This window comes from Pinus tabuliformis, chromosome 7 (assembly GCF_031772625.1).
Source record: "Pinus tabuliformis cultivar Carrire ecotype Pingquan chromosome 7, CPIR1, whole genome shotgun sequence".
Taxonomy (NCBI): Eukaryota; Viridiplantae; Streptophyta; class Pinopsida; order Pinales; family Pinaceae; genus Pinus; species Pinus tabuliformis.
In genome coordinates this window covers 286,132,652-286,143,494 of record NC_142293.1, presented here as the reverse complement: position 1 = coordinate 286,143,494, position 10,843 = coordinate 286,132,652, and positions in this window count along the sequence as shown.

The following is a 10,843-nucleotide window of genomic DNA, read 5'->3' as shown; positions in this document are numbered from 1 at the left end:
TACCTGGAGGTGAGAAGATTGTAGGCAAGCACCTACGTACTAGTATCTAAGCTAGTACAAAAGCTAAAGGAGATCTTTGGAGCATTGTAGCAGGTAGTAGCCTGCGTACTAGTAAATGGATCGGCTAGTACAAGAGCAAAGGGGGTTGTAGCTCCCGTACTGGTATAAGACTGCACCAGTACAAATATTGTAAAAGGATTTTCTTATTAAGAAGAAGATTGAGATGACTTGCAGCAGGTGGTTTTCACCCACATTGGGTTTCCACCTTATATCTTTGTGTTCATGTGTGTGGCTTTTGTGTGATGATCTGTTCTGTTATACTGCACCTGTTTACTGTTAATATGCTTAATAATGATCTGATGCATTTACTGAAGATTAAGCTAACTGAATTATAAGATCTCTGGATATACGCGAGTTTCATTAGACACAGTAGCGTGTACACGCGGGTTCACTTAATTGAAGTAGCGTATATGTTTTTGAGCATTGAAAAAGATTGATTGATCTGATAATACTGATTCACCCCCCCCTCTCAGTATTATTTCCAACAATTGGTATCGGAGCAGGTCCTTTGGTAGAAGCTTGATCGCTTGAAGGAGATCCGTGGAACAATGGGAAAGAAGCTTAAGAAGAAAGCTCATAAGAAGAAGAAGACATCTCAGAAGGACTATGACAGTGGGAGAGTCGATTGGGGATTAGGTATAAGAAGCTCTTCAGATTCAGAATCATTATCAGGTATGAATGTGTTATCCTCTGATGTTCCTGCTATATTTCCTTGTGAAAGTGATGGAAGTGATAGTGAAACTACTGAACATGCTTTTATGGGTGAGCAAGAAAAGTGTCAAATAGAGGCAGTGTTTAGAAGGCTTGCAGACAAAGTTAAAGATCAACAAGATCTATTGAACAAAAGGGAATGTGCTTTCAAAGAAGAAGTTACCAAACTAAAGGCCCAAATAGAAGAAGGAAACAAGGTAAGAAAGCTACTCAAGGACAAGGAAGACCAATGTCAAAAATTGCAGCATGAAGTGACATCATTAAGAAAAGAAGTCAACGAAAGAAGCACAACCATCAAGAAACTCAAAGATAGATCCAGCTACTATGAAAATCTTGAAGCTACAATCCCCTCACTAAAAGGAGATCTTGAAGAATCAAAGAAGCATAATACAGATCTACTCCAAGCTATTGCAAAACAAGAAAACGAAGTCACCAGCTTAAAATCTCAACTAGAATGTGCCTTCCGAGTTCGTCAAATGCAGCAGGATCTGAATGAAGAACAAGAAAAGGAGATTCTCAAACTAAGGCATCAGTTGGAAGAAGGAAGGAAAGATGGAGAAGACATGAAGAAGCAATGTCTAGAAAAGGAGGAACAACTTCAAGTTGAGGTAAATATCTTGAAAGGTAAAATAGAAGAAAAGGATAAGCTTTTACGATTTCAAGATAGTTCTAAAGTCTTGGATGATATTCTTAGTAGTCAAAGGTCCCCTGCTATAAAGACTGGTCTTGGTTTCCATGAATCTGTTGAAGGTGAATCTAGCTCACAAGGTGAGGCAAGGAACTCTAAAGAGAAACCCAAAATGATCAACAAGGAGATGAAAGGTCAATCTCATCATCAACCAAGGAAAGAAAGTCTTCAAAGAAAATCTTTTACTCCTCCTATGAATAATATTGAATGTTATGTATGTCATAATCTTGGACATGTTGCAGCTAGATGTAGAAGAAGAAGAGTTCAAGACTATTATGCGGACAGGTCATCTCAATCAAGGTACTTTAATGGATATTGCTTTGCTTGCAATATGTATGGTCACAAAGCTGCTGATTGCTACAGAAGGAACATGAAACATGTTAGATGTTATGCATGTAACAAGCTTGGACATATAGCAAAGGAATGCAGGAACAAAGGATGGACATCACACCGAAAGGAGAAAACCTCATCACACTTGAAGATATGGAGGAAGAAGGAAGTACAGTCAGCACAATGTACTGAGACACAGCACAGCACAGACATATCAGACTCAGGGGGAGCTGAAAGTGTAAACCTTCAGTGTCCTGAATCTCATACGCAAGTTCCTTAAAGGGAAGTCGCGTATATACGCGAGTTCGACACTGCAAAGTCGCGTATATGTCAGTCTGAAGAAAAGCAGTGGGGACAGGCTCAGAAAAGGGATCTGATATGATTCAGTCCATTATTTGCTCTATTGGTTAATAGCTACAGTCTGCTGAGGATGTGTGGAAATGTTTTGTTACTTGTATGATGTCTGGAAGTGTTTTGATCCTAACTTGAGGATGAAGATGTTTTGATGCTTACTGCTGATATATGCATGATCAGATCTAACAAATGGCACTGGTTGAGGGGGAGCATATGCCTTTAGTAATTCATTGTTGGCATTATGGTTAATAATCCTTGGTGATGATTCTTATATGGATAAATGATATATCTTGCTATGATATGATGTTGTGAGTTGTCTATGATAAACTCTCATATGATTCTTGAAGTTACATAGAAGATGTTCAGATCAGATTTATGGTTGATTCTTTGATGATGCATGTATGGTGCTTACATGGTGATCTTCATAAGAACAAGGAGAAGTACAAAGCTTGAATACACATCTTCCTCACTTGATGATGAGTCACTTATATACTGCTGTTGTCATATGCATAAAGATCATACAGTTATGATGCAGGCACTCATGTGGATAAGGATTGTTGCTGTTGATTATATCAAGAAGTTTTGTCAAATGAGCTTGAGCTCAAGATACATAGTGCTGACACATGGATGACTACTCAAAGTTGCTTTATTGGAGACATGGTGATGAGTTCTTATCTATATGATGATAGGTTGATACTTACATATGATGATTGATGCAGATGTTCCCAAGAAATGATACTTGGAGCTTGTAGATCTTGACGTTGATGTAATGGCTATGGTGGTTTCACATGTAATGTGAATGATTTCATGATGATGTTTAAAAGGAGGAGTTGACATCTATGTTCAGACATACCTTGCTGCAGGACATTTACAGGTTGTTGATATGGAAATTTGTGTACGCGTGCTGTTTAAAGGATATTCGCGTGCATACGCGGTTTTACAAGAGGATAGTCGCGTATATGGTATACGCGTGTTGCGTAAGGGATATCCGCGTATATACGCTTGTTTATGTGTATACAGATGCGTATATGGAGTTTTGAAGAAAATCAGTAGGGACAGATGTTGGTTGCAGAAAGTCTGATATGGGTCTGACAGAGATCATCTGGCACAGGTTCAGGGGGAGCAGATAATCTTCCAATGATGCATTGTTGGCATTATCTTAAAGTTTTTGGTTCTGGTTCACTTTTGTTGTTGGTTTCAGATGGAACAAAGGCGAAAGGAGAACAGAAGGATCTCTTGGTTGTTGATCTGAATGGTGATTATCAGATGCTGCTGGTGACTTTCATAAGTCTTGGTCTAGTTCTTACGTCTCTATGTCATATATCTCTTTTGTGGTATCTCTTTCATGGTGTCAAGGTCATGTAACGGCCTATTTTGGTTTCCCCACTATGCCTGGGATGATTGATGCAATGTGTTTGGTTGTCATATGTAAATTTTTGATGTATCCCCACTGGATGAGTCATTTTCTTGTTTATCCTCACTTAGTTGAGAGATGGATGTATGTATGAGTCCTAAGTGATAGGAAGGTCTTTTATGATGTATAGAGTCATGTTCTTCTTGAAGAACATCTTTTGTAGACCTTGCTTACAGTCAGGGAGAACATGATCAGCACACTTCAGCAAGAACAGAGATTCAGCATGTACTCAGAGGGAGCATGGACAGATTGGTACACCTTGGCATATACAAAGGGGGAGACTATTCAGAGATTTCAGCAGGTACTCAGGGGGAGTATGGACAGTGGAATGATTCAGCAAAGGAAGAGAATATCTTGGTCCACCCTTTGCCCTTGATGTCAAAGGGGGAGAGTGATTTGGTGTTGTTGCCATCAAGTCCAAAGGGGGAGATTGTTGGCATTATGATGCATGTGTTGTACTTGATGGCAACCCTCTCATAGAAGAATATCTCACTTATGTATAACTGGGTGAATCTTCAGAAGAGATATCAGATGTGACTGATGGAGGACAGCTCAAAGGAATCAGATGATGAATCTTCAGAAGAGATATCAGATGTGACTGATGGAGGACAGCTCAAAGGAATCAGATGATAGTTCTAAGTGTGACAAGTTAGCTTTGCCATCAAGTCCAAAGGGGGAGATTGTTGGCATTATGAGATAAGAGTTGTCCTTGATGGCAAACCTCACTGATGACAAATCATAGTACAGAAGGTCAGCAGCAAGGAATTGATGATCAGACTATAAGAAGAAGAGAAAGTTCATACACGCAGGTTCGTTAAGCCCAAGTCGCGTGTACACGCTGGTTGGCTTCAGCAAAAGCGCGTGTATGTGGAAAAGTACCTTTGGTCCATGGCGGTTATTCCTTGGAAGTTGTGCCTATGGTTTTGGACCTTGGCGTCTCGGCGGACGTGTTGATCCCTAGTTTTGAAGTTGATGGTATTGGATTTCTATGGTTTTGGCTCTTGGTATTGAACAAGGCCTAAGGCTATATAAAGGGAAGGAAATCATTAGGCAAGTGTATCTGAAATGTCTTGAATATCTGATGAAGCATTAGATCCAGTATGCAGGGTTATGGGTTGATGATGCATTGCTTGATCTGAGCTAAGGAGAGATCTCACCGGTTGATGGAGAACTAGATCTAAGGAGAGATCGGGATCAAATGGTTTGAAATGAACTATCTTTATGATGCTTATTCTAGATCTACATACTGACGCATGTATTGTTCTATAAATGTTATGAGTATGACTGATGTCTGGTACAGCTGCAAGTTATGAGAAATTATTTTTAGATCTGTACGCGGGTTGTCTTTGGCAAAAGCGCGTATACACGCGGGTTTGATTCATCGAAGTAGCGTATACATTGTAAAGCTTGATATTTGAAGTTGCAGATGGATCTGATGGTTATTACAGAGTTCTGTGTCTGCTCTGTGTTCTGGTGACTGTTGTTAACAGGGTTTCAGTGATTCAGAGTTTGATGATTGTTTTGAGCTTCAATGATAGTTATGGGTCCAGTATGAAAATTGGATGAAAAGTGGCCTTGCAGATTATGTGTTGTGCTTCAGTGTATCCAGTCTGAAAATTGATGAAACGTGGTACCTGGAGGTGAGAAGATTGTAGGCAAGCACCTACGTACTAGTATCTAAGCTAGTACAAAAGCTAAAGGAGATCTTTGGAGCATTGTAGCAGGTAGTAGCCTGCGTACTAGTAAATGGATCGGCTAGTACAAGAGCAAAGGGGGTTGTAGCTCCCGTACTGGTATAAGACTGCACCAGTACAAATATTGTAAAAGGATTTTCTTATTAAGAAGAAGATTGAGATGACTTGCAGCAGGTGGTTTTCACCCACATTGGGTTTCCACCTTATATCTTTGTGTTCATGTGTGTGGCTTTTGTGTGATGATCTGTTCTGTTATACTGCACCTGTTTACTGTTAATATGCTTAATAATGATCTGATGCATTTACTGAAGATTAAGCTAACTGAATTATAAGATCTCTGGATATACGCGAGTTTCATTAGACACAGTAGCGTGTACACGCGAGTTCACTTAATTGAAGTAGCGTATATGTTTTTGAGCATTGAAAAAGATTGATTGATCTGATAATACTGATTCACCCCCCCCTCTCAGTATTATTTCCAACAAAAACCTATGTCAGAGGTATTACATGCTTCTCTGAAAGAACAACCTCTTCTTCTCTCAATAGGTTAGGATCTCTCTTCCACCCCAAAAGTAAATAATTTCCTATGCATAGTCCTCTTCAAAAAATATACAAAGGTGAAAGAAGAGAAAGGCTTCATGTGCAGAGAGGTGAAGCATGCAACTCCAGTGGGGTACTAACCAGGCTCGCTGGAAGTGGAGCAATGCTTGTGTTCCTGCGTGACTCTGTCGGGGTACTGTCTAGGCCTGCTGGCAGTAGAGCAACACCAGAGATGAAAACTTATACTCTGAAAATCTTCAAATCGTGAGCCAATTACCCTTCCTGATTTCGAAACATTGTGATCAAGCTGAACTTTTGTTGTGTTTGATTGAGTTGGCAAAAGGTGAACCATGTCATCCATGGGATAAGTGTGGAAGTCGAAATAACCTGCACGACGATGCAATACTCCACGAAATACCAAGGCCTGTGCTGTCAATCAACCAAAATTGAGAAGATGGAGTTCTACCAGTGTGTCGCCAAGTGTTGTAGCACCTGCAACACCCTCCAAAATTTTTGCCCCCATGTAATTTCAAAGCCTCCTTTGATAGTTTTAATTGATGTCTGCACACACTTGAGTTCACCGCGTGAGCTCGTGAGAGTCTTCACACCCACCTTTCTTGATCTTTCAACAGACAACTTTTGCATGTGGGTAGCAATGTCGCGCTTGCGACCATGTTTTGGTCGTGCACAAGGTCTCAGCTTCGTGTGTACATGTTGTGTTCTCTATGTAAACATCTCTCGCGCTGACACACAGAGTCATATACATGGTCGCGCAAGCATCATCACGATCTTCCAACGATCAATCACAGGTGTCGCGCTTGTCGACTTTTACCGTTAGTCAGTCATGCTGAACATGTGTTTCTCGATGGTTTGAGTTGTCTAGTCATCAAGTCATGTAAATGTGTGTCTGCAAGTTCACGTATGCGACTTTTCTCTCGCTCACACACTTAGTTGTTTTGTTGAAGTTTTGACGATCAGATCACCCTTTAACAACTAGACCTTCAGCTCGCAATCGACTAGATCGACTGTCACCTAGAACAACGTAGAAGCACCCAGCAAGTCATTTCAAGCTACGCTACCCGCAAGTTGATCAATCAACCCACTTGTTGGTCAACCAAAGTGTTTGACCTGACAGTCACTCTGGTGCTGACTCCCCTAAAAAATTGTGCAAAGGTTACAGACCATGCCCACTCAGCTAACTGAAAAAATTGCGCAGGCAGGTCGGATAGACACTTAGTACCCGTCCCTGTCTCCCTCAGAAAACTGTGCAGTTTTCCAGCCAGCCCGCGAGTCAGTTGGCCAACTGCTCACCCAGAAAACTGCTTAGATTTCATGAGAAAGCCCTTTGCTACCCAGCAGTCCGTTCAGCTCAGAAACTACGCAACCCACTTGTCATATGAAGAGTCATGTAAATTTTAAAGGTCATGGAAGTCAAACGGTCATGAGGGAAATCGAACAGTCACAAGGGTCAGTTTCACCCTTGGCTATAAATACCTCGTCATTTGTACATGCAAAGGAATTTTCACCTTGGCTCCTCCCACATAGCCTTGAGAGTCTGTAATATTTTCTTTCAGGAGTAAGTAGTGGCTCCAATGCCCCACCCATGAGGTTAGTGATGTATGGTGTATCGATGTGTCTTGGAACTTTCACTTAATTTAGAAGCTTGCTAACAGGCTAGCACATTTTCACACATGTTGTAACTGTTTGTAAGATTCATCTTGAACACTTGTAATGCATGTTGTTTTAACCTATGTTTAACACTTGGATTCATTCAATTGTTCTAATACATATATATTAATGAAAATGTGTTGTATATGTTGTTAATGTTGTCCTGCCCGTGTTGGTAAACTCTCGGAAATGAGACAGAACCTTTCACATAAACTTGCAATAACAACCGTTGCACTCGCGCTAATTTCCCGCTGAGTGTTGTACGTGCTATCTTCCCTTGTGTGTTGTGACTGCCGCATCCATGTGGATTCCTCCTCTGGACGTTGTGCATGTCCTCTTGTGTTGTGTGTTCCTAATAGAGTTGGGTTTTCTCCCATCCCACTTGGGACTCACTCCCACCCTTCCTCTCTTCGATGAAAGAACCTTGACACAAGTAACATTAGCAATCACCAGGCACAAAAACCTCACTACTCGAATACAAAGTAGACCACTCTCCTATGCTGACCAACAAGAACTAAGGCAAACATTTAAGATAATGGCAACCAGACCATCATCCCAGATGGGACTCTCACACCAAACGGTGTGAGGTCTGGTTGGTACTTCATACCAGGGTGATCCCCTGAATGTTGGCAGGTCCAGCACTGTCAACAATATCATTGTATTAAATTATTTTACTTTATCTACTCAATCACAAAGTTTACATGAAAATACAAGAATAAATGGTTAAATTGTTGAATGAAGATAGTTGGGATGATGTTGTACACAACTACCCAGATTCAAGTTCTACATCAACACTAAAAGATTTTAATATTACATTTAAGAAGGTATGTTGACTTATACATTAATTTTTATTCATTTTTATACTATTTTTATTTTATAACTTATACATATATTTGTTTATTTTATTAAATATGAGAAAGGATGCAAATGGAGCACCATATAGTTTCAAAAGTTTTATTGAAAAGATTAAGATTGAAAGACTGAGAAAGCAACATCTTAGGAAAGTTGAACTTGATCCAACTCTTACTAATTTCATTTGGAATGGGCTTGACACTAGTCAATATCAAGTAATACAAGGTGACTGTGAAGACATTCCTAAACTCATACCTAAAAGGGATTATTCCCTAGTTATTGCAGATATTCCCCATGGTTTCAATATCCCAAACATTGACTATGATAGTGACCCTTATACTTATCAAGCTCTTAGTAAAATGGTTGCGGGATTTGTAGAAGTCACATCATCACCATTATGGAGATTTGTGACATTTCATTCAGACACACAATTGGCAATGTTATTGACAAGCTTCAAGGGGAAAACAAACTCAAGGATGCAGTTTACATGGTAAGACGATTAATGTTAAAAAAATAATTTATGTACAAGTTAATTGAACTTTTTCTAATTCATGTTATATACAAAAGTCAATTGTGAGTTCATCTATATTGACAGTTGGACAAAAGATGATAGTTATAAGTCTATGCTTCTTAATCAGGTAGATGGAAAGACTCATAGCCAAGTACTGGTTTATGATGGTGTTGTGAAAAAACTAAGATATGAAGATAAAGAAGCAAAAGGAGAGATAGTTAACATTTATCAATAGCCACAGTCATTGACTAAATGTCTTATACACTTATGTTTAAATGAAGGAGATTGGGTTCTGGATTTATTTTCAGGCTCAGGTAAGTTTTATTATGTAGAATTGAATTTCAATATCTTATTTTATTAATTTATATGTCATGATACTAATTTACTTCGTTATTTGTTTTGTGCTTGATAATTAGGTACAACACTAGCATGTTGCCTAAAAAAGGAAGAAATTACATTGTCATTGAAAAAGACTTAGTACAGTGCGAATTTATTCAACAAAGAATTAATGTTGTTCAATTTATTCCAGATGCAATAAAAGAATTTGGGTTGAGGAATGGGGATTTTAATGAATCACCTGTGGAAAAAAAGGGTAAACGAACCTCAACCGCCATTAGATGGAATGATTGGAAAGGCATACAATGGGAGATTCACAGAAATCAAAGATCCATTGGAAGAGGAAAATGAGCAAAATGAAGCAGAAAATATTGTGGAAGAAGACAATGATGAAGCTCTAGAGGACGAAGAGTTTGGATTACATTATATCGTTGATCAAATTTAAGTTATGTTTGGAAATCAAGCTCTTTTCTTGTAACTATTAATTAGCTATACTTGTAATGTTTTGAATTTGATATTTTATGAGAAGAATAAGTATTCAATTAATGTTATTGTATGTTCACTATTTGTATTATGTCATTTTCGCTTTAATTTTCATGTGAATCATCATTTTTGAAAAAAAACAGTGATTATTATTATTTTTTAACATGAAATTCATAAAAAATTATTATTTAACCATTTTTTGTTAATTTTTTCCTATAAAACTTGTGATTTTGACATGTCATTTTAGCAAAAAATTATCAAAATGTGTAATTTTTTAGTTATATTTAAGTTTAAGGTGTTTATTTTTATGTCAATTGTTAAAAATTATTGTTTTTTACAGACAATTATTTGATGTGCATTGAAAAATTAATTAACGATATATAAATATGTAGAATATCGAAACTTTAAAATATTGAACTTCTTCTTTAAATATGAAAAAAGATAAAGACCTCATTACAAAAAAAAATGTAAAAGAAAAAGAAGAAAATATGAAGAAGACCACTTAAAAAATTGTTAAATTTAGAAAATAATTATTCACATTTAATACATTAGAAAATTTAAAGTCAAAAAATAAGCCTTTTAAAAAAAGGGCCTCATGCAAAATCAATACTTTCTAAAATCAGCATGCAAATCACTAACATTCTAAAAACTAATGTACATAAAAAATTAAAGTGTCAAAAACTATGCTATGTGTGTGTGTGTGTGTGTGTGTGTATTCTGCATCACCACTTTTCAAAATCAGTTGATTTTTTTGCTACCTCAACGAAACGGGTAATCGTATCAGTTCTCGTTTCAAATTTTACGTTGTTTTTTGTTGTTGGACAATGGGTGCATCAATCATCAATCATATGATAGGTAACAAAAATCTACTTTCTTATCTTGATGCTCCCATAACATCATAAATTACTCTTGGACATCGTTCTTGTATTAAAGCTGAAGGGAAAAGCACTGTCCTTGTTCTTACTAAACAAAATAAGCAGAAATGCATACCTGATGTTTATTATGTTTCACATATGAAGCATAACCTCATTAGTGTAGGCCAATTGATGGAACATGGTTATGATGTAATATTTCAAGGGAGCACATGTTATATCTATGAAAAACCTCCTAATAGAATACTGATAGCAAAGGTTGAAAAACCAAGAATAGGATGTTTCCATCGACTCTTAGACGTCAAAATCTCTCACATTCTTTTATCCACA